Source organism: Mobula birostris, chromosome 12 (assembly GCF_030028105.1).
Source record: "Mobula birostris isolate sMobBir1 chromosome 12, sMobBir1.hap1, whole genome shotgun sequence".
In the NCBI taxonomy this organism is placed as follows: Eukaryota; Metazoa; Chordata; class Chondrichthyes; order Myliobatiformes; family Myliobatidae; genus Mobula; species Mobula birostris.
In genome coordinates this window covers 99203071-99227330 of record NC_092381.1, presented here as the reverse complement: position 1 = coordinate 99227330, position 24260 = coordinate 99203071, and the positions used below count along the sequence as shown (strand labels likewise).

Sequence of the window (24260 nt, the reverse complement as noted above, 5' to 3'; positions counted from 1 at the left end):
ACAAGAGATTCTGCAAATGCTGGAAATCCAGAGGAATACACACAAATTGCTGGAGGAACTCAGCAGGTCAGATAGCTTCTATGGAGAGGAACAAAGTATCTACGCTTCAGGCTGAGACACTTCATCAGGACTAGAAAGAAAGGGCAGAAAGACCATAAGACAGAGGAACAGAATGAAGCCAGAATGCTCTGCCATTTCATTATGGCTGATTTATTATCCCCCTCAACCCCATTCTCCCTGTAAACTTTGATACCCTGACTAATAAAGAATCTACCAACCTCCGCTTTAAATACAGTGGCACGCAAAAGTTTGGGCACCCCGGTCAAAATTTCTGTTACTGTGAATAACTAAGCGAGTAAAAGATGAACTGATTTCCAAAAGGCATAAAGTTAAAGATGACACATTTCTTTAATATTTTAAGCAAGAAATCCTTTTTATTTCCATCTTTTACAGAATCAAAATAACAAAAAAGGAAAAGGGCCCGAAGCAAAAGTTTGTATGGCCTGCATGGTCAGTACTTAGTAACACCCCCTTTGGCAAGTATCACAGCTTGTAAATGCTTTTTGTAGCCAGCTAAGAGTCTTTCAATTCTTGTTTGGGGGATTTTCGCACATTCTTCTTTGCAAAAGGCTTCTAGTTCAGTGAGGTTTTTGGGCCGTCTTGCATGCACTGCTCTTTTGAGGTCTATCCACAGATTCTTGATGATGTTTAAGTTAGGGGACTGTGAGGGCCATGGCAAAACCTTCAGTTTGCACCTCTTGAGATACTCCATTGTGGATCTTGAGATGTGTTTAGGATCATTATCCTGTTGTAGAAGCCATCCTCTTTTCACCTTTGGCTTTTTTTTTACAGACAGCGTGATGTTTGCTTCCAGAATTTGGTGGTATTTAATTGAATTCATTCTTCCCTCTACCAGTATATGTTCCCTGTGCCACTGGCTGCAATATAAGCCCAAAGCATGATCAATCAAGCCCCGGGCTTAACAATTGGAGAGGGGTTCATTTCATGAAATTCTGCACCCTTTTTTCTCCAAACATACCTTTGCTCATTGCGGCCAAGAAGTTCCATTCAAAAGGTTCAAAGGAACATCTAAACAAGCCTGGTGCATTTTGGAAACAAGTCCTGTTGACTGATGAAGTTAAGATGCCGCCATCTGTTCCGGCACGTCATGACAGCGTTTTAAAATATTCAAAAAAGCTCACTTTACAATTTAACTCTCATGCCGTTCACACCGACTGCGTGCTATAACAGCTGCCTGGCAGTGCTTGCGCAGTACCAAACAGAAGCAGAAAAAGCATTGTTGTTGTGGTGTTGTCATGACAACGTTTTTTAAATCTCTCCATTTACCCCGTCTACACTACAACGCGCAACAATCATTTTCAAATTTACACACTCTGGAGAGTGTTCTAGAAAAGCTCCGTTTTTGGGGGATAAAAACACTGTTACAATGTGGACAGAGGGTCAAAACGAAGAGAAAAAGCTTCGTTTTCAAAATTATCCGGCGTAGTGTGGACATAGCCTGACTCTCCTTTGTTTATTCTGCTGTTATTTCCTTAAAGAATTCCAACAGATTTGTCAGAAACACTTTCCCATAAGGAAACCATGTTGACTACAGCCTATTTTATCATGTGCCTCCAAGTACCCGAAACCTCGTCCTTAATAATGTACGCCAACATTTACCCAACCACTGAAGTCTGGATAATTGGCCTATAATTTCTTTTCTTCTGCCTTCCACCCCACTTAAAAAGTGGAGTGACATTTGCAATTTTCCAGTCCTCCGGAACCATTCCAGAAACTAGTTTTTGAAAGATCATTACTAATCCCTCCACAATCGCTTCACTACTTCTTTCAGGACCCTGGAGTCCATCTGGTCCAGGTGACTTAACTACCTTCAGACTTTTCAGCATCTCAAGCACCTTCTCCTTAATAATAGCGATGACACTCACTTATGCCCCCTGACATTCGAATTTCTGGTATACTGCTAGTGAATTCCACAGTGAAGACTTATGCAAAATACTTAAGTCCATCTGACATTTCTTTGTCCCTTACTACTACCTCTCTTTTACTCTTTATATATCTGAAAAAACTTTTGGCATCCTCTTTTATATTATTGGCTTATATACCTTTTTATTTCACCTTTTCATTAATGGCTTTTTAGCCTTCTGTTGGTTTTCAAAGCTTCCTAATCTAACCTCCTACAAATTTTTGCTAATTGTTGCCCTTAGAACGCCTCTTTTTCTTTGCGATGCATCTAACCTGCGCCTTCTGAATTTCTCCCAGAAATTCCAGCCACTGCTGTTCTGCCATCATCCCTGCTGGTGTCCCCTTCCAATCAAGTATGGCCAGCTTCTCTCTCATGCCTCTATAATTCCCTTTACTCCACTGTAATACTGATACACCTGACTTCAGCTTCTCCCTCTTGAACGGCAGGGTGAATTCCATCATAGTATGATCACCATCTCCAAAGGGTTCCTTTATTTTAAGCTCCCTAATCAAATCTGGTTCATTACACAACACCTTATCCAAAATTGTCTTTACCCTAGTGGCCACAACAACAAACTGCTCTATAAATCCACCTCATAAGCATTCGATAAATTCCCTCTCTTGTGATTCACCACCAACCTGATTTTTCCAGTCCACCAGCATACTGAAATCCCTCATGATTATTGTAACATTGACCTTTTTTACAAGCCTTTTCTATCTCCACATCGTGGCTTCTGTCCTGTATATAACACCCATCACAATCTTTTTATCCTTGCAATTTTTTAACATGAGGATTTTACATCTTCCAGCCCTATGTCACCTCTTTCTTTTTTTTTGGTGTGTGTGTCTGCGTGCGTGTGCGTCTGGCATGTGCGTGATGATGTCTTTTTCAAGCCTTTACAAGCGTGGAGCAAGAGGGAGACTGTGTGGTGCGCCACTCCTCACAAAGACATTTTCTCAGTTTTTTCCCCTTTTATTTTACAAGGTCGAGTTGTGATCCTGACACTCAACCCGGCACGGATGGAAAGCGTACTTGGGAGCAGCCCCGACTGGATTCGAACCCGGGAACCTCCGTTTCGAGACCCGGCGCTGATGTCATTGTGCCACCAGCTGGCCCATGTCACCACTTTCTAATGATTTTAAGACCCATAAGACATAGGAGCAGAATTAGGCCATTCAGCCCATTAAGTCTGCTCCACATTCCATCACGGCTGATTTATTATCCCTCTCAACCGCACTCCTGCCTTCTCCTTGTATTCTTTGATGCTTTCACCAATCAACCTTTGCTATAAATAGCGTATACTCAGTGACACGCACAACATGCTGGAGGAACTCAGCAGGTCGGGCAGCATCCGTGGAAACGAACAGTCAACATTTCGGGCTGAGACTCTTTGTCAGGACTGAACCAGGAGGGGACAGGGGCCCTATAAAGAAGGTGGGGGGAGGGTGGGAAAGAGAGGCGTGTTGTGCATGTTGCCTTGACCCCAGCATCTGCAGAGTATTTTGTGTATACTCAGTGCCTTGTCTTCCGCAGCCACCTGTGGTAGTAATTTCCGTAGATTCACTGCCCTCTGGTTAAAGAAAATCCTCATCATTTCTGTTCTAAATGGACATCCCTCTATTCTGATACTGTGCTCTCTTGTTCTAGACTCACCCACTGTAGAAAACATCCTCCCCACACTCACTCTATCTAGGCCTTTCAACATTTAATAGGATTCAGTGAGATTCCCCCTCATTCTTCTGAACTCCAGTGAATAGAGGCCTGGAGCTATCAAATGCTCTTCATATGTTAACCTATTTTTATTTCATTTTTTTTGACTAATAGGGGCACCCAACCCCTTCTGCCTACCTGCCTGCTCTTTCAATAAAGTGTGTATCATTGGGTGTTAAGCTCCCATCCTTGACCTCCTTTCAGACATGACTCAGTGATGCCTATGTCAAACCTGTCAATCTCCAACTGTGCTACAATTTTATCTATCTTAATCCGTATATCGTGTGCATTCAAATATACTATCTTCAATTCTGTATTCATCAATCTTTACAATTTTGCTACCATGCTACACGTCACCTCATCCCACTGACTGAAATTTTGCCCTATCATCTGCCTGTCCTTTCTCACAGACTCACTATGCACTGGATCAAATTGCAAACCAACTGTGCCACTTCAGCTCAGTCATTCCGGTTTCCATGCCCCTATACCAGGTAAGTTTAAACCCTCAACAGCTCTAGGAAACTTGCCCACAAAGATATTGGTACCCCTCGGGTTCAGGTGTAACCTGTTCCTTTTGTACAGGTATATCTTTCCTAGAAGAAATCCCAATGATTCAGAAGTATGAAGCCCTGCCCCCTGCACCAGTTCCTCAGCTACGCATTCATCTGCCAATTTATCCTATTCTTACCCTCACTGGCACGTGGCACAAGCAGCAATCCAGAGGTAGTGGAGGGGGAAAGGAGTACAAGCTGGTGGGTTATAAGTGAAGCCAGATGAGGGGAAGCTGACAGATTGTAAGTGGTAAAGATAAAGGAATGAAGAAGGAGGAATCTGAAAGAGAATGAAAATGTAGAAAAGGAAGGTGGAGGGGCACCAGAAGAAGGTGATAGGAAGGTGAAGAGAAGGGGTAAAAGGGGAGTCAGAATAGGAAATTGAAAAAGAGATAAGGGGGTAGGGGAAAAATTACCAGTAGTCAGAGAAATTAATTTTCATGCTGTCAGGTTGGAGGCTACCCAGATGGAATATGAATTGGCTTCGCTTAAAATATCACCCCAGCTGACTCACAGGTGAAGTGTCGCCTCACCTGGAAGGACTGTCTGGGGCCCTGAATGGTGGTAAGGGAGGAAGTGTAAGGGCATGTGTAGCACTTGTTCCGCTTACAAGGATAAGTGCCTCGGATAAAGTGCCTTTAATACAAGGATATATTGGTGAGACCCGACGCAGACTGGGAGACCGCTTTGCTGAACACCTATGCTCTGTCCGCCAGAGAAAGCAGGATCTCCCAGTGGCCACACATTTTAATTCCACATCCCATTCCCATTCTGACATGTCTATCCACGGCCTCCTCTACTGTAAAGATGAAGCCACACTCAGGTTGGAGGAACAACACCTTATATTCCGTCTGGGTAGCCTCCAACCTGATGGCATGAACATCGACATCTCTAACTTCCGCTAATGCCCCACCTCCCCCTCGTACCCCATCCGTTATTTATTTTTATACACACATTCTTTCTCTCACTCTCCTTTTTCTCCCTCTTTCCCTCTGACTATACCCCTTGCCCATCCTCTGGGTTCCCTCCCCCCCTTGTCTTTCTCCCTGGACCTCCTGTCCCATGATCCTCTCATATCCCCTTTGCCAATCACCTGTCCAGCTCTTGGCTCCATCCCTCCCCCTCTTGTCTTCTCCTATCATTTTGGATCTCCCCCTCCCCCTCCCACTTTCAAATCTCTTACTAACTCTTCCTTCAGTTAGTCCTGACAAAGGGTCTCGGCCTGAAACGTCGACTGTACCGCTTCCTAGAGATGCTGCCTGGCCTGCTGCGTTCACCAGCAACTTTGATGTGTGTTGCTGGAATATGAAGTGTTGCTTTTCCAAACTGAGAGTCGCCTCATCATGGCAATAGAGAAGGCCATGGACCAACATGTTGGAATGGGAATAGGGAGTGGAATTAAAATGGGAGTGCATCAGGAAATTCTGTCTGCTGCAGACAGAGTGAAGGTGCTTGACAAAGTGATCCCCCAATCTATGTCAGGTTTCAATAATGTCGAGGAGACCACACCAAGAGCACTGCATACATTAAATGATCTTGAATGACTCACAGGTGAAATGTTGCTTCAACTGGAAGGGCTGTTTGGGGCCCAGAATGGTGCTGAGGGAGGAGATGAATGAGCAGGTATAGAATTTGTTCTGTTTTCAGGGATAATTACCAGAAAGGAGTACAGTGGAGAGGGATGAATGGAAGGAATGATCCCTGTAGAAAGCAGAGAGTTGGCAGGGGGAGGGGAGAGAAGGTAAAGTTGTGTTTTGGAGAATGATGTCACATAGAAACCATAGAAACTACAGCACAGAAACAGGCCTTTTGGCCCTTCTTGGCTGTGCTGAACCATTTTCTGCCTAGTCCCACTGACCTGCACATGGACCATATCCCTTCATACACCTCCCATCCATGTATCTGTCCAATTTATTCTTAAATGTTAAAAAAGAACCCGCATTTACCACCTTGTCTGGCAGCTCATTCCATACTCCCACCACTCTCTGTGTGAAGAAGCCCCCCCCCAATGTTCCCTTTAAACTTTTCCCCCCTCACCCTAAACCCATGTCTTCTGGTTTTTTTCTCCCCTTGCCTCAGTGGAAAAAGCCTGCTTGCATTCACTCTATCTATACCCATCATAATTTTATATACCTCTATCAAATCTCCCCTCATTCTTCTACGCTCCAGGGAATAAAGTCCTAACCTATTCAACCTTCCTCTGTAACTGAGTTTTTCAAGCCCGGCAACATCCTTGTAAACCTTCTCTGCACTCTTTCAACCTTATTTATATCCTTCCTGTAATTTGGTGACCAAAACTGAACACAATACTCCAGATTTGGCCTCACCAATGCCTTATACAACCTCATCATAACATTCCAGCTCTTATACTCAATACTTTGATTAATAAAGGCCAATGTACCAAAAGCTCTCTTTACGACCCTATCTACCTGTGACTCTACTTCTAGGGAGTTTTGTATCTGTATTCCCAGATCCCTCTGTTCCACTGCACTCCTCAGTGCCTTACCATTAACTCTGTATGTTCTACCTTGGTTTGTCCTTCCAACATGCAATACCTCACACTTGTCAGTATTAAACTCCATCTGCCATTTTTCAGCCCATTTTTCCAGCTGGTCTGAGTCCCTCTGCAGGCTCTGAAAACCTTCCTCACTGTCTACTACACCTCCAATCTTTGTAACATCAGCAAACTTGCTGATCCAATTTACCACATTATCATCCAGATCATTGATATAGATGACAAATAACAATGGACCCAGCACTGATCCCTGTGGCACACCACTAGTCACAGGCCTCCACTCGGAGAAGCAATTCTCTACTATCACTCTTTGGCTTCTTCCATTGAGCCAATGTCTAATCCAATTTACCACCTCTCCATGTACACCTAGCGACTGAATTTTCCTAACTAACCTCCCATGCGGGACCTTGTCAAAGGCCTTACTGAAGTCCATGAAGACAATATCCACTGCCTTCCCTTCATCCACTTTCCTGGTAACCTCCTCGAAAAGCTCCAATAGATTGGTCAAACATGACCTACCACGCACAAAGCCATGTTGACTCTCCCTAATAAGTCCCTGTCTATCCAAATGCTTGTAGATTCTGCCTCTTAGTACTCCCACCAATAACTTACCTACTACCAACGTTAAACTTACTGGCCTATAATTTCCCGGATTACTTTTCGATCCTTTTTTAAACAACGGTACAACATGAGCCACTCTCCAATCCTCCGGCACCTCACCTGTAGATAGCGACATTTTAAATATTTCTGCCAGGGCCCCTGCAATTTCAACACTAGTCTCCTTCAAGGTCCGAGAGAACACCCTGTCAGGTCCCGGGGATTTATCCACTTTAATTTTCCTCAAGACAGCAAGGACCTCCTCCTTTTCGATCTGTACAGTTTCCATGATCTCACTATTTGTTTCCCTTAATTCCATAGACTTCATGCCAGTTTCCTTAGTAAATACAGATGCAAAAAACCTATTTAAGATCTCCCCCATTTCCTTTGGTTCCGCACATAGCCGACCACTCATATGTGAAAGTTCGTGGGGTGGTATGTATTATAAATAAGCCTGTGAAACAGTGATAACTGCTTGGTACTGAGCTTGTTAATTTCATCAACTTTGCCTCCAACTTCCACCCTGCCAAGAAGAACTCTATTCCTTTTATGGCAGCGGGGGGATAGGGTGAGTGTGGATCTCCAGAAAATAGATATGAGGGTAGAATCAATAGTAGAGGAAGAGAAACTCCATTCTTTGAACAAGAAAGACACCTCAGGAGTTCTGGAATGGAAAGTCTCATCCCAATCACAGATGCCACATAGAGGAAGAAATGAGAAAAGCACTTTTACAAGTGACAGGATGGGAAGTAGCTGTCCAGAGAGCTGTGACAGTCAGTAGGTTATAAAAGATACCAATAGACAGTCTGTCATCAGAGATGATGATAGAGATATTGAGAAAGAGGAGAGAGGTACTAGAGATGGATGAAGTGAATTTAAGGGCAGGGTGGAAGTTGGACGCAAAGTTGATGAAATTAACAAGCTCAGCACCAAAGCAGTTATCACTGTTTCACAGGCTTATTTATAATTTTATAAAGCTAGACTAACCAATTTCTCTTTATACCTACCACCCTCCATTCCAGGCAGCATTCATAGAAACACAGAAACATAGAAAACCTACAGCACAATACAGGCCCTTCGGCCCACAGAGTTGTGCCAAACATGGCCCTACCTTAGAAATTACAAGGCTTACCTCTAGCCCTCTATTTTACTGAGCTCCATGCACCGATCTAAAAGTCTCTTAAAAGACCCTATCATATCCGCCTCTACCACCGTTGCTGGCAGCCCATTCCACACACTCACCATTCTCTGAGTAAAAAACTTACCCTTGACATCTCCTCTATACCTACTCCCCAGCACCTTAAACCTGTGTCCTCTTGTGGCAACCATTTCAGCCCTGGGAAAAAGCCTCTGACTAACCATAGTCATAGTCATACTTTATTAATCCTGGGGGAAATTGATCCACACGATCAATGCCTCTCATCATCTTATACACCTCTATCAGGTCACCTCTCATCCTCCATCGCTCCAAGGAGAAAAGGCCAAGTTCACTCAACCTATTCTCATAAGGCATACTCCCCAATCCGGGCAACATCGTTGTAAATCTCCTCTGACCCTTTCTATGGCTTCCACATCCTTCCTGTAGTGAGGCGACCACATCCTTCCTGTAGTGAGGGCAGATGTGTGTGAAATGGAAGAGATGCTGTTAAAGGCAGCGTTGATGTTGGAGGAAGGGAAGCCCATTTCCTTGAAAGAGGAGGACACCTCCTTTGTTTTGGAATGAAAAGCCTCATCCTGAGAGCAGATGTGGTGGAGGCGGAGGATATTGAGAGAAGGGAATGGCATTTTCACAAGTAACAGGGTGGGAAGAGGTACAGTCCAGGTAGCAGTGAGGGTCTGTGGGTTCATAATAGACATTAGTAGATAAGCTGTCTCCAGCGATAGAGACAGAGACATTGAGAAAGGGGAGGGAGGTGTCAGAAATGGACCAGGTAAATTTGAGGGCAGGGTGGAAGTTGGAAGCAAAGTTGATGAAATTGACGAGCTCAGCATGGGTACAGGAAGCAGCACCAATGCAGTCGTCGATGCCCCTACACCTTCTCCCTCACAACCATTCAGGACCCCAAACAGTCCTCCAGGAGAGGTGACTCTTCACCTATGAGCCTGTCAGGGTCATATACTGTGTCTGGTGCTCCCAGTGTGGCCTCCTATGTATCAATAAGATCTGATGTAGGTTGGGAGACCGCTTTGCTGAGCACTTAAGCTTTATCCGCCAGAAGAAGTAGGATCTCCTAGTGGCCACCCATTTTAATGTCTAACCATGGCCTCCTCTACTGTTGCAATGAAGCCACACTTAGGTTGGAGGAACAACACTTTATACTCCAGCTGGGTAGCTTCCAACCTGATGGTATGGACATCGACTTCTCAAACTTCTGGTAATGCACCCTCCTCTCCTTCACCATTCCTTATCCTCTTTTCCCTCTCTCACCTGTCGACTACAGTTGGGAATATTTGTATTTTGCATAGTAAAGAAATCTAAAAAAACTGCTAATAGAAATGATCATGGTCACGAAACTATTGAATTATCATGAAAACTGTTTAATTTACTGATTCTTTCAGGGAAATGAATATTTTAGGGAAGAGTATATGCTATTGTTGTCAACCTGACTCACATGTGATTTTAGCTTCACGACTTGTTTAACTGCAAACTGCTTTTGAAATGGCTGGGGCAGTTACTCAATTAAGAACATTAAGGAGATGGGTTGAGCTGTCTCTGATCTTGGCAATTTACTTGCAAATGTTTTGTCACCATGTGAGGAGGCATTGTCAGTGCACTGTTGATGTCAAGTAAATTGCCAAGATCAGAGTACAACTCAACTCAACCCAACCATTAACCACCCGAGTTACACATCTTCAAAATTATTTCCAACAGTTAGAAATGAATAATAATTAGAAACATAGAAAATAGGTGCAGGAGTAGGCCATTCGGCCCTTCAAGCCTGCACCGCCATTCATTATGATCATGGCTAATTATCCAACTCAGAACCCTGTACCAGCCTTCCCTCCATACCCCCTGATCCCTTTAGCCACAAGGGCCATATCTAACTCCCTCTTAAATATAGACAATGAACTGGCCTCAACTGTTTCCTGTGGCAGAGAATTCCACAGATTCACTACTCTCTGTGTGAAGAAGTTTTTCCTCATCTCGGTCCTAAAAGGCTTCCCCTTTATCCTCAAACTGTGACCCCTTGTTCTGGACTTCCCCAACATCGGGAACAATCTTCTTGCATCTAGCCTGTCCAATCTCTTTAGGATTTTATACGTTTCAATAAGATCCCCCCTCAATCTTCTAAATTCCAATGAGTATAAGCCTAGTCAATCCAGTCTTTCATCATATGAAAGTCCTGCCATCCCAGGAATCAAGCTGGTGAACCTTCTTTGTACTCTCTCTATGGCAAGAATGTCTTTCCTCAGATTAGGGGACCAAAACTGCACACAATACTCCAGGTGTGGTCTCACCAAGGCCTTGTACAACTGCAGTAGTACCTCCCTGCTCCTGTACTCGAATCCTCTTGCTATGGATGCTAGCATATCATTTGCCTTTTTCACCGCCTGCTGTACCTGCATGCCTACTTTCTTTCTTTCTTTTTCAATCTTTTTATTAATTTCTAAGTATAGAAACAAAACATATCAATAATACAAATAGTAGGAGAAATATTGTTACACTTAGGAAAAGTAATTGTAAAATTTAATAGTGTAAGTTAACAAAGCTCCCAATCATGTAGAACTGACAACGGATAATACAAATCAAAAAAAAACTGAAAAAAAAAAATCATGGAAAAGAAAAAACAAAACCAAAAAAAAAAACAAACCCCATCCCCAAAGAAAAACAGAATTAACCAACTAAACTAAAAGACTTGGGCAAAACTAACAACATAAAAATGGAAAAGAAGAAAACCTCAGCGTCGACGACTCCATTCCCCTCCAACAACAGTACAGAGAGATAAAACAAGTTTGGAAATGATCAAATTACATCAAGTGAAAATGCTGAATGAATGGCCTCCAAGTTTTTTCAAACTTAATGGAAGGGTCATAAACTGCACTTCTAATTTTCTCCAAATTCAAACACAACATAGTTTGTGAAAACCAATGAAATACCTTAGGAGGGTTAATCTCTTTCCAATTCAACAAAATGGACCTTCTAGCCATTAAAGTAAGAAATGCAATCATCCTTCGTGATGAAGAGGTTAAATTATTTAAGTCTATCATTGGTAGTCCAAAGATAGCAGTAATTGGATGACGTTGTAAGTCTATGTTTAGGACCGTTGAAATAATATCAAAAATATCTTTCCAATATTTCTCCAACAAGGGACATGACCAAAACATGTGGGTTAAAGAAGCTATCTCGGAATGACATCTGTCACATATTGGATTAATATAAGAGTAATAACGAGATTAACATATGAGCCCTGTGCACTACCTTAAACTGTATCAACCTATGCTTAGCACATACAGAGGATGAATTCACCAACTGAAGAACTTTTTCCCATTTTTCAGTCGGTATATTAATCTCAAGTTCTCTTTCCCAGTCAGCTTTAATTTTATTAGAAGCATCAGGACATAAATTCATAATTATATTATATATAATTGCTACTACACTTTTCTGAGAGAGATTTAAATCTAAGATTTTTTCCAAAATGTCCATTGGATATGGGTGTGGAAAATTAGGGGAAACAGTAATTAAAAAGTTTCTAATCTGTAAATATCTCATGCCCACTTTCAATGACTGGTGTATAATGACACCCAGGTCTTGTTGCACCTCCCCTTTTCCTAATCGGCCACCATTCAGATAATAATCTGTTTTCCTGTTCTTGCCACCAAAGTGGATAACCTCACATTTATCCACATTAAATTGCATCTGCCATGAATTTGCCCACTCACCTAACCTATCCAAGTCTCCCTGCATCCTCTTAGCATCCTCCTCACAGCTAACACTGCCACCCAGCTTCGTGTCATCCACAAACTTGGAGATGTTGCATTTAATTCCCTCACCTAAGTCATTAATATATATTGTAAACAACTGGGGTCCCAGCACTGAGCCTTGCGGTACCCCACTAGTCACTGCCTGCCATTCTGAAAAGGTCCTGTTTATTCCCACTCTTTGCTTCCTGTCTGCCAACCAATTCTCTATCCCCATCAATACCTTATCCCCAATACCGTGTGCTTTAAGTTTGCACACTATCTCCTGTGTGGGACCTTGTCAAAAGCCTTTTGAAAATCCAAATATACCACATCCACTGGTTCTCCCCTATCCACTCTACCAGTTACATCCTCAAAAAATTCTTTCACAAATCCATGCTGACTTTGTCCAACGATTTCACCGCTTTCCAAATGTGATGTTATCACATCTTTGATAACTGACTCTAGCATTTTCCCCACCACCGACGTTAGGCTAACCGGTCTATAATTCCCCGGTTTCTCTCTCCTTCCTTTTTTAAAAAGCGGGGTTACATTAGCCACCCTCCAATCCTCAGGAACTAGTCCAGAATCTAAAGAGTTTTGAAAAATTATCACTAATGCATCCACTATTTCTTGGGCTACTTCCTTAAGCACTCTGGGATGCACACCATCTGGCCCTGGGGATTTATCTGCCTTTAATCCCTTCAACTTACCTAACACCACTTCCCTACTAACATGTATTTACCTCAATTCCTCCATCTCACTAGACCCTCTGTCCCCTAGTATTTCCAGAAGATTATTTATGTCCTCCTTAGTGAAGACAGAACCAAAGTAGTTATTCAATTGGTCTGCCATGTCCTTGTTCCCCATAATCAATTCACCTGTTTCTGTCTGTAGGGGACCTACATTTGTCTTAACCAATCTTTTTCTTTTCACATATCTATAAAAGCTTTTACAGTCAGTTATTATGTTCCCTGTCAGTTTTCTCTCATAATCTTTTTTCCCTTTCCTAATTAAGCCCTTTGTCCTCCTCTGCTGGACTCTGAATTTCTCCCAGTCCTCAGGTGAGCCGCTTTTTCTGGCTAATTTATATGCTTCTTCTTTGGAATTGATACTATCCCTAATTTCCCTTGTCAGCAACGGGTGCACTACCTTCCCTGATTTATTCTTTTTCCAAACTGGGATGAACAATTGTTGTAGTTCATCCATGCGATCTTTAAATACTTGCCATTGCATATCCACTGTCAACCCTTTAAGTATCATTTGCCAGTCTATCTTAGCTAATTCACGTCTCATACCTTCAAAGTTACCCTTCTTTAAGTTCAGAACCTTTGTTTCTGAATTAACTATGTCACTCTCCATCTTAATAAAGAATTCCACCATATTATGGTCATTCTTACCCAAGGGGCCTCTCACAACAAGATTGCTAATTAACCCTTCCTCATTGCTCAATACCCAGCCTAGAATAGCCTGCTCTCTAGTTGGTTCCTCAACATGTTGGTTCAAAAAACCATCCCGCATACATTCCAAGAAATCCTCTTCCTCAGCACCCTTACCAATTTGGTTCACCCAATCTATATGTAGATTGAAGTCACCCATTATAACTGCTGTTCCTTTATTGCACGCATTTCTAATTTCCTGTTTAATGCCATCCCCAACCTCACTACTACTGTTAGGTGGCCTGTACACAACTCCCACCAGCGTTTTCTGCCCCTTAGTGTTATGCAGCTCTACCCATATCGATTCCACATCCTCCCAGCTAATGTCCTTCCTTTCTATTGCATTAATCTCCTCTCTAACCAGCAATGCTACCCCACCTCCTTTTCTTTCATGTCTATCCCTCCTGAATATTGAATATCCCTGAATGTTGGTTGGTTTTACCAACAGAACCCACAGATCATGAAAATCTTAATGAAAAGCCACAAAAAAAGTAATGTTTCATGAAGAATTCACATTACCCAATAAGGTGATAGGAAATGAACAAAACACCTCTGTGACGGGATCCTGAATTATCCCTTATGAACTGTGCTTTTAAAAAGAGAGAAAGAGAGCTGTACAGCACAAACACCTTGCTATTAAGAGGGAGGGAGAGAAAGAGTGAGAGAGAGGCAAAGACTGCTCACAGTTTGTTTGGAATTTCTGCAAGGACACTGCCAGCTTCTGAATTCCTACAGAGAGAGAAGGGAGGAGCTACTTGATGAACGGCTACGGTTGGTGTTCAGCATGGTGAGATAAATACAAGGTCAGCTGGTAGACAGACACATGATTTTGGACACTGGATGAGCTTTGTTGTGCCCACAAGAAAGTGGTTTTTTTAGATGATTGATCAGGAGAATCGATCAGTGGTTCTCGCAGTGTGGAAAAGGTGTGACCGGTGGGAAATTATTAGTATGTCCAACACTCGCCTGGGTTGATAACTCCACCACAGAAAACGGTCCCTTTGTTGTGGTCACATTCGGTGACTTCTAAAGGATTTCAGAGAACAACAGGACAAGTCGATGGCATCGGCTTACTTGAACAACAACAACACCTCTCTCTCTCCATCACTACTTAACTCAATACCACAAACTGAACTGAACTTTACTCATCATCATAAGACATTTACCCTTAGGCTTGAAGAATATTTCCACACACACACACATATATATGTAAAATCACCGCTAACCTGTTTAACTTATCTGAATTATATTGCTGTATTGCGTAATTACTAATAAAATAGCATTAGCTAATAGCAATACCAGACTCCAAGATGTCTTCCATTTCTGCTGGCTCTTTAACCTGTACGTGACACCTCAGCCTTGTTAATTTAAAATAACTTTGGAAAACCACTTAAAGATGCCCAGTAGAGGGCAGCCTGAAGCAAGCCACAAGCAACAGACTTAACATTTTATTTTTTTCTCTCTACTTGAATATGCAGTTGATGAAGGCAGTCTGCCAACCTGCTCACAACTGAAGTCTAACAACTTATAGAAAGATTAAAAGCATTTCTGTTTTGAAGAATCATAGTAGGACTTAAATTTTAAAGAAAGAATGTAAACAACCGTCCAAAATGTAAACAAATCATTGGTGTTTGGTTAGGAGAAGATGCAGCTTTGCTTCGAGTTTACCTATTCATTTTTGGGGGATTTGGGGAAGGCAAGCATTTTCTGCCATTGCTCGTTGCCCTTGAGGAGCTATCTTTGCAAGTCACTGCAGTCCCAATGCATCATGCTTGATATGGCAACTGCCCTGTACGTCTACTAGAAAACATACAGTACATCACAAGATACAGCCTCCTCTCCCTGGTCTCTGTCCGCACTTCTCACTGCCTCTGTAAAATGGTTATAATAATCAAGGACTTCGCCTACCTCAGACAGTTTCACTTCTCCCTCCCAACAGGCAACTCAAGACAGCTTCTATCTCCTATTATCAGATTATTGAATGGACCTCTTGTTTGATAAGATGGACTCTTATACCTTATTGCCTTTCTCTGTAATTCTAACAGTAATTTCTGATTTCTACTACCCTTGAACGTCAATGTGGCTAGCATGCAAAAGTAAGGTTTTCACTGTACGTGTGATAATAATAAACACCAGTCCTTTTGGTGAAGTTGTTCCCACACTTCGATTGGAGAGAGTTCGAAGATTTAACAGCAACAAGAAACAGTAATATAATTACAAGGGAAACCTGCAGATGGTGGTATTATTTCCACAACTGTTACCTATGCTTCTCCTGGTGTAGAGGTTTTGGGTCTGGGGAAGGCTGCTAGAGTATTTTGAGCATTTTGTAGATGGTTATTATATAGAATGTAAACAAAATTTGAACATCTTGCTCAATACAACAGCAGAAGGCTCTTTAGCCTCTCGAACCCATTCCACCAATGAGCCAGATCATAGCTAACCTGGATCAGTCATTCTACAGCAAATAATCACCAATACAGCAATAATATACAGTATCAACATTCCATCTGCAGTTTTTTAGCACTGGAAAGTACATGATGGACATTATAACCATGATCAAAGCAAACAGATGGTACTACAGCAAGACAAGTGGCAGTACTTATCTAAAACATGCATGCACACATGTCTAGCCAAGGATACTGGCTAGCATTTCTGATCAGAAACTAGTTTGCCCAAATTATCACTCCTATACTCTACTTGGAACCTAAAACTAACTTGTTTCTTCACCTTCCCATCTCAACTTGAAATGTTAATTCTGCTTCTTTTTTTTCCACAGATGCTGCCTAACCCATTGAACGCTGCTGATAGATTTTCCACAGCTACTGCCTGACATGTTGAATGCTGCTGATAAATTTCCCATAGATGCTGCCTGATCCACTGAATGCTGCAAATAGATTTTCCACAGATGCCGCCTGACATGTTGAATGCAACTGATAGATTTTCCATTTCACAATTTTCCTGCAGGGATGTTGATAGGTCTGAAGGTAGATAACTCACCAGGATGGACTACACCCCAGGGTTCTGAAAGAGTTAGCTGAAAAGATTGTGGAGGCATAAGTAATGATCTTTCAAGAATCACTCATTTCTGGAATGGTTCTGGAGGACTGGAAAATTGTAAATATCATTCCACATTTTAAAAAGGGAGGGAGGCAAAAGAAAAAATTATAGCCCAGTTAGCCCAACCTCAGTGGTTGATAAGATGGTGGACTCCATTATTCATGCTGACGCTTCTGGATACTTGGAAGCACATGATAAAATAGGCTATAGTCAGCATGGTTTCCTTAAGAAGAAATCTTGTCTGACAAATCTGTTGAAATTCTTTAAGGAATTAACAGGCAGGTTGACAATGGAAAATCAGTGGATGTTATTTACTTGGGAGTTTCAGAAGGCTTTTGACAAGGTGCCACACAAGATAAGAGCCCGTGGTATTAAAGGAAAGATACGAACATGATAGAAGACTGGCGGATTGGAAGGAGGCAGAGTGGGAACAAAGGAGTCCTTTTCTAGTTGGCTGCCGGTGACTAGTGGTGTTTTTCAGGTGTCAGTGTTGGGACCACTTCTTTTCACATTATGTGTCAATGATTTTTCAATGATTTGGATGACGGAATTGATGGCTTTGTGGGCAAGTTTGCGGACGATACGAAGATAGGTGGGAGAGCAGGTGGTATGCAGAAAGACTTAGATTGAGAAAATGGACAAAGAAGCGGCAAATATTCTACAGTGCAGGGAAGTGTATAGTCATGCAGTTTGGTAGAAGGAATGAAGGCACTTACGATTTTCTAATTGGGGAGAAAATTCAGAAATTAGAGGTGCAAAGGGATTTGGGGGTCTTCATGTAGGATTCTCTCAAGGTAAACTTATAGGTTGAGTCGGTAGTGAGGAAGGCAAATGCAATGTTGGCATTCATTCCGAGAGGACTAGAATATAAAGGCAAGGATGAAATACTGAGACTTTATGAGGCATTTGTCAGACCGCACTTACATAGAACCATAGAAAATAGGTGCAGGAGTAGGCCATTTGGCCCTTCAAGCCTGCACCGCCATTTATTATGATCATGGCTGATCATCCAACTCAGAACCCCGCCCCAGCCTTGGAATATTATGAACAGTTTTGATGCCCTTATCTAAGAAAGAATGTGCTGGCCTTGGATAGGATCCAGAGGACGTTCAAAAGAATGATCCCAGAAACGAAAGAGTTGATGTAGTTGATGTATTACGGCTCTGGCCTGTTTAGAAGTTTAGAAGAATGGGTGGGGGTGGGGGGATATCTCACTGAAACCTCTCAAATATTGACAGGCTGAGATAGAGTGCATGTGGAGAGGATGTTTCTTATAGCGGGGGAGTCTAGGACCAGAAGACACAGCCTCAGAATAAAACAGAGATGAGGAGGGATTTCCTTAGCCACTTGGTGATGAATCTGTGGAATTCATTGCCACAAACTGCTGTGGAGGCCAAGTCACTAGGTATATTTAAAGCAAAGGTTGATAGGTTTTTGATTGGTAAGGATGTCAAAGAAGGCAGGAGAATGGAGTTGAGAGAGATAATAAATCAGCCATGATGGAAAGGTGGAGTAGACTCTATCTGCCAAATGGTCTAATTCTGCCCCTATGTCCTTTGGTCTTATGGTCTTTATTGCATCTTTTTATCATCTCCCAGCAGTCTGTTTAGCCAGTTCAGTCAATTTCGTGAGACCACAGATGATCTGTGACCTAATTCCTTACAGGTGTTTCTTTCCCTTACTGTTTTTGTAATATTAGTTGTCAAATGCTTTAAAAATGAACAGTCATTAGTAGAAGAGAGTTTCACATTTCTACATCCTCTGTGTTTTACAATTTCACTTCTGAAAGCACAAGCCCAAACTTTTAAAACTACTTCCAGTCTCTTCTATTAGCAGAGATAACCATTATCTCCAATCACACCAGTTCCTTTTATTTTGTAAATTTAAAACAAATAATCCTTTAACCTTCTCAATGCAAATAAAACCCTCAATTTTCATCATCTTCCCTTTCAAAGCCTAGGTAACATTCTGTGAAATCTGTCCATCACTCCCTCTAAAGCTAAAGTACACAAATCTTATGGTGTGTTGGCCTTCATTATTCAGGGGATTGGGTTCAAGAGCTGCGAGATAACATTGCAGCTCTATAAAACCCTGGTTAGATCACACATGGAATGTTGCCACATTATAGGAAGGATATGGAACCTTTAGAGAGGGTGCAGAGGAGATTTACCAGGATACTGCCTGGACTAAAGGGCATGTCTTAGGAAGTGTGCTAGAGCTGTTCTCATTGGAGTGAAGGAGGATGAGAAGTGACTTAATAGAGGTGTACAAGACGAGAAGAGGCATAGATTGAGTGGATAGCCAAAGACTTTTTGTCAGGGCAGAAATGGTTAATACAAGGGGTCATAATTTTGAGGTGACAGGCTGAAAGTATAGGAGGGATGTCAGAGCTCGGTTATTTATACATAGATTAGTGGGTGTGTGAAATGTCCTCTACCTGCAGTGGTGGCAGAAACAGATATATTAGGGGTACTTAAGAAACTCTTAGTTGGCACGTGGATGATAAGAAAATGTAGGGCCTTGTAGGAGGGAAGGGTTAGATTGATCGAAGAATAGGTTAAAAGGTTGGCACAACGTTGTGAGTTGAAGGCCCTCTACCCTTCTGTAATGTTTTATGTATTATGTTCTATATCCTTGATGATGAGGAGGCTTGTGCCCATGACGGTGCTGGCTGGGTTTACAACCTTCCGATTCTGTGCAATGACTCCTCCACATCAGACAGTGATGCAACCAGTCAGAATACTGTCCATAATACATCTGTAGAAATTCATTAGAGTCTCTGGTGACATACCAAATCTTCTCAAACTCCTAATGATGTATAGCTGCCGGTGTGCCTTCATCATGATAATATCAATATGGTGGCACAGGATAGGTCCTCTTAGATGTTGATGGCCAAAACCTTGAAGCTGCTCACCCTTTCCACCAATGAGCCCTCAATAAGGATTGGTGTATGTTCTCCCGAATTCCACAAACAACTTCTTCATTTTACTGACATTGAGTGCAAAGCGTCTGCACTGTTACACAGTCATGAGTGTAGAGATTAGATCAATTGGATAAACATACATCCTTGAGATGCAGCTGTGTTGGTTGTCATTGAGGAGGGGATATTATTATCAATTTGTATGGATTGTCATTTCCCAATGAGGAAGTCAAAGATCCAGTTGCACATAGGCCCAGGTTGTGAAGATTGTTGACTACTGAGGGATGATATATTGAATGCTGAATTGTATTCGTTAAACAACAGCCTGATGCAGGTATTGCTGCTATCCAGGTGGTCCAAAGTCCAGTGAAGAGCCAGTGAGATTGTGTCTGCTGTAGACCTGTCGTGGTGGTAGGCAAATTGCAGTGGGTTCAGCTCATCGCTCAGTCAGGAGTTAGGTTTATCAATCAACAACCTCTCAAAGCACTTCTTCACAGGAGATGTGACTCATTGAGGCAGCTCACCCTGCACATTTTGAGCACAAGTATGATTGATGCCCTTTGAAGCATAAATAATTATCGTTAAAAGGCTACTTGTGGTTTTAATTGCATGATTTTTTTTTTGCAGTAAATTGGGGAAATTAATGTGCAAATCCAGCGAGTTCTTAAAAATAGCAGACAGGCCAATGGCACATTGTGTACATTAGCCAAATACTTCTGGAGACTCACTCTCATGCTGTATCTCTTAAATCATAAAGTTGCTGTGCAATTGTGCATTTATAACAATGTACATATTTAATGTGATGGTCTGTTTTCATTAAGAGTTGTCCCAATTTCACTTCCTTACACAACATGCAACTATAGAGGCAAAGCAACGGGGTACTGTACCCTAACCAATCAGCTATACAATTTCAGTGCATCACTCTAACAGATGTGACTAAATCTGCTTAACAGTCGATAGAGCTTAATTCCCACAAACGTTAATGGACAATGATGGGTCAGCATCTATTTGGCACACACACATACACAATTAGATGAACAATTCCAAATCAGTAGTAATTGGTATGAAAACATGTCTTGTTAGGGCTATGCGCTGCATTAGGCTGAGGCCATGAAACAAATTGTTAAATCATGCAAATACGTATCAGAATATGCTTCTTAATCATTTATCAAAATTCCTACTTATTTACTCATCTACTTAAGGTTTGAAAATGTGAAAACAATGCCTAAAGGTAGAAATAAATCAGTTGTAATTTGGCATATCTTATTTGCTGATCCTGAAAGCAGATGTCGTTCCCTAGCTTCACTAACTCCCTGTTTCCCAAAATCTGATTCTGAATTTTTTTTTACTTTTTCATTTTAGTGCCTTGGGCATCCTTGGCATAGGCATGTGAAAGATTGGAGAAGAGCTGCCTTCATAAATGGCTAAAGTGCTTCTATGGAGCTAATGGGGAGGGAGTTCCAGAATTTGGCCCCAACAAAAATGTAGTAGATGGGTAGAGAACTTCAGCTCTCTGGGTGAAGAAATTTCCTCTCATCTCAGTTCTGAATAGTAAACCATTACTTTGACATAGTGATTTATGGTTATAGGCTTCCCAGCAATGGAGATCATCATCACTGCATCTTCACTGATAAGTCTCATTACATTTCAGTATGCTCAATGAGATTGTCTCTCATCCTCTAAACTCTGAAGCATACACTCAATTTGTGAACTTCTGTTGCACTCTTTCTATTGCAAATATGTACTGTACATCCTTCCTTAGTCAAAACATCATGTCTGTAGACAAGATTCCAGGGAGAGTCTCATCAGGCACCTATATATTTTCAGTGAGAAGTTACTGCGTCTTTATGGAACAAAGTTCTGCTAGTAAGAGGACGGAAATTGATTGCTTATACAAATACATAGGGGCATAGGGTTAGTCATGATTATTATTTCCAGTTTGTTTGGTGTGCTTATGATTTACTCTTTCGTTCTCTCTTACTCCCCTCAAAATGCTAACTCTTGCTGGGGCATTCTAAATGTAGTGTAAGTAAGGGCAGCAAAAGCTAGTTTATTAAATCTGAAGTTTGCATTATGATTAAATCCAATCTGTTCTATTGCAATGTTTCTGCAAACATAAGCTAGCAAAGATTATTGGACAGGTTTAATGAGTGAGGAACTTTATTGACTTCTGAGTTCTGCAGAGACTAGTCTGAAGCACAGATCAACTAAGTAAGGAAAAAATCACCAAGTTCTTAGCATCATGTTTCAAACAAGCTGGCTTAACTTGGACCTAGGTGACAGCCACTTCTGATAATGACATCCTAGCGCTAACTGAGAAGGTATAGATAATTTTAAGTGACAGCTTTAAGCTAAAATTCAGAAGAAATTTGAAAGATGGAGACTGCAAAGCTGTGGCCATTCAAGGGATGTTTTAAATGAGATTACATTTTTTAAGCATTGTGTATAAAAGAGCTCCAAACAAATGAGATGTTGGGATTCCAAACGTGGTTACCAATGAGGCTTTGGTACCTTAACATGGAATATTAGTACACATTGTGCAGTTACTGGAGGCAAAATAAATATCGGGTCAAAAGGTTGTGGGCTCAATTTCGACCCAGTATCTCAAGAACAAATTGGTCAAGTCCTCAGATCTGTGCAGATCAACTGCTGGCAGTATTTGCAGACATTTTAAACTTTTCCCTATACCAAATCAAGGTCACACCTGTTTTACGAAGACCACTATCATCCTGGTGCTGAACAAAAATAAGGTAACATGCCTTAATGATTAGCATCCAGTGGCTTTGACATCCACCATCATGAAGTGCTTCAGGAGAAGAGTCATGGAATGCATCACTCCAGCCTCAAAGATATTCCACTGCAATTCATCTTTGAACAAAACAGGTTCATGGCAGGCACCTCTTTGGCTCTACACAAATCTCTAGAGCATCTGGATAACAAAGATGCCTACTTGTTAACGAATACCGATTTACTGACTACCCCTCCGCCTTCAATTCTATAAATTCAAACAAACTCATCCAAATTCTGAGAGCTAGGGGTTGGCACTTTATTTTGTAAGTGGATCCTTAACTTCTTTACCAATAGATTTCAATCAATAAGGATATTTTTTATATTGAGATACAGCATGGAGTAGGCCTTTCCAGCCCTTCGAGTCATGCTGCCCAGCAATCCCCCTATTTTATTCCTAGGTCTAATCATGGGACAATTTACAATGACCAATTAACCTACCAAGTGATAGTTCTTTGGACTGTGGAAGGAACTGGAGCACCTAGAGGGCATCCACACAGTCAAGAGGAGAACATACAAACTCCTTCCCTTTCCTTTCTTGATCTCACTGTCTCTATCTCTGGAGACAGTTTATCCACCGATGTCTATTGCCTGTATACAAAACTCTTTACAGGTTGCAGTGGGAACTGAACACGGGTCACTGGTACTGTAAAGTGCTGTGCTAACCACTATGCTATCAAGCCGCCCTGACAGTCACAGCTCCACCATGATTATTATCAACACTGGTGCTCCATGAAGCTGCATCTTCAACCCCCTATTTTACTCCCTATTTGACTGTTCAGTCGATTCTGCTCTAACTCAAAGTTTGCAGATAGCACCAGTGTAGTTGGTTGGATCTCAAATAATGACAAAATGGAGTACAAGAAGCAGATGGACAGCCTAGTGGCGTAGTGCTATGACAAGAACCTCCCATCAATGTCAGTAAAACAAAACAGCTAGCCATTGATTTCAGGAAGCAGGGTACAGAACATGTGCTGATATAGAGATGGTTCAGAACTTCAAGTTCCTAATTGTAAACATTCCTAATAGTTTGTCCTGATCCAACCATGAAGTTGCTATGGCCAAGGAGCCATAATAGAACCTTCACCTCCTCAGAACTCTAAAGAAATTTGAAATGTCCTCATTGGTCCTCACCAACTTTTATCAATGCCCCATAAAAAGAATCCTATCCAGATGTATTGCAGCTTGGTATGGTAACTGCTTTCTAAGACTGCAAGAAACTGCAGCTTTGTGGACATAGCTCTGTCCACCATGAGAACCAATCTCCCCTCCATGGATTTTGCCTCAAGAAAGCAGCCAAATTAATCAAAAGCCCCTTATCCCAGCCAATCTAACCTCTGCTTCCATTGGGAAAATGATACAAAAGCTTGAAAACAACAGCACCAGGCTGAAAATCAATTCTATCCGTCTGTTTGATAAAGATTAATGCTTGACCTCACAATCTCCCTCATCATTGTTCTTGTAATTTATTGTTCACCTGCACTGAACTTTCTCTATAACAGTATATCTTGCTTTTTCCTTTGTACTATCTTGATCTAGTTATGTTTTGAAATTATCTGTATGGATGGCATGTAAACATAGCTTTTCACTGTATCTCAATACGTGATAATAATTAGGCAATTACCCAAATCTAGGAGTGAAAGGGGGATGCACCTCTGCTTTTCAGACAGAACTTGAAATTATGGCCCTGTCTGCCCTGTCAAGTGTAAGTAAAAAATCCCAAGATACAATTTAAAAGGTCTATAGGGAGCTCTTCCTAACGCCCTAGCCAATATTTGTTCCTCAATTAAACAGATTATCC

The 24260-nt window shown here is 41.7% G+C and overlaps 1 protein-coding gene across 1 annotated transcript in view; it reads right to left on the bottom strand.

Annotated features, from left to right (window-relative positions):
* LOC140206139 (xenotropic and polytropic retrovirus receptor 1 homolog) overlaps positions 1–24260 on the bottom strand; it is a 371957-nt gene that overhangs the window by 21331 nt on the left and 326366 nt on the right. The gene's annotated exons all lie outside the window — the stretch shown is intronic.